We start from the raw sequence: 1,423 nt of genomic DNA on the forward strand, positions 1-1,423 counted from the left end.
AAACTTTCAATGGAGTATAAGAGTGATATTTCCTTGGCCTGTCGAGGCCGAGCTCTTCCTTCTTCTTCGCTTCCCTCTCCCTCTCTTTCGTTGAGGGAGAGTGCCCGAGTCGCAAACTCGGGTTTCTTAGCCTAGCGTTTTCTTCCATGTTGATGTACTTTTCAGCTCTTTCCTGTACATCATTTATAGAGGCGGGGTGTCTTTTTGATATGGATTGTGAGAAGGGACCTTCTCTAAGACCATTGACTAGCCCCATGATGACTGCTTCGGTGGGCAGGTCTTGAATCTCCAAACATGATTTGTTGAATCTTTCCATATAGGCCCGTAAGGGCTCCCCGACCTCCTGTTTTATTCCCAGGAGACTTGGTGCATGCTTTACTTTGTCCTTCTGGATGGAGAACCTCATCAAGAATTTTCTTGAGAGGTCTTCGAAACTGGTAATTGACCTCGGAGGGAGGCTGTCGAACCACTTCATCGCTGCTTTTGACAAGGTTGTCGGAAAAGCTTTGCATCGCGTAGCGTCAGAAGCGTCGGTCAGATACATCTGACTTTTAAAGTTGCTCAGATGATGCTTGGGATCGGTGGTTCCATCGTAGAGGTCCATATCGGGGCTTCTAAAGTTTCTCGGAACTTTCGCCCTCATTATGTCCTCGCTAAACGGATCTTTCTCTCCTAAGGGAGAATGTTCTCTATCGTCGTGGGGATTTCGACCTTTGAGGGAGGATTCTAACCTTAAGAGTTTTCTTTCTAACTCTTTTCGTCGCTCCATCTCCTCTTTTAGGCTCTTTTCAGCTTCCCTTTGTCGTTCTCGCTCCTGTTCTAGCTGCTCGAGTCGGCTATGGATTAATCCCATAAGCTCACTAGCGTGGGAGGGTCCTTCTTTTTCTGATTCGCGCCCCTCCGAGGAGTTCACCTTCGGATTTTTGATTCCGGAGGTGCCTTCCCTATGTTGATCATTGGCTTCCTGGTGGAGGGTCTGATCTGCCTCATTGTTTCCAGTGTTCAAATTCTCTTGTTCGGAATCTGTCTCCACATGACCCTCTTCAGGGGATCTTTCCGCCATCACTGGTTGATCTCTCGGGTCCCCGGCAACGGCGCCAATGTTACGGTGGGTAACCAGAGATTAGTGGGCCAGATGGCGTTGGTTGGCCCTAACGTGTGAGGGAGGCGACTATCGAGTGAACCTGAAACTCGGTGTTCCTCCGTCCGACTTGTACGTGTGAAAGAATGGGGGGGGTGGTACCTGCAAAGACACTCCGATGCCTAAGTTAGCAAGAGTGTGAGCAAGTTAGAGAATATTGGACCTTTTTTATACCTGAGGGATGTCAGGGTATTTATAGTGGCGAACCAATAACCACCGCTGGAGTAGTGCCACCTTTTTAGGTGGATAACCGTTCCCATATCTTAGGGAGGTTAAGATATG

This window comes from Arachis ipaensis, chromosome B05 (genome assembly GCF_000816755.2).
Source record: "Arachis ipaensis cultivar K30076 chromosome B05, Araip1.1, whole genome shotgun sequence".
Taxonomy (NCBI): domain Eukaryota; kingdom Viridiplantae; phylum Streptophyta; class Magnoliopsida; order Fabales; family Fabaceae; genus Arachis; species Arachis ipaensis.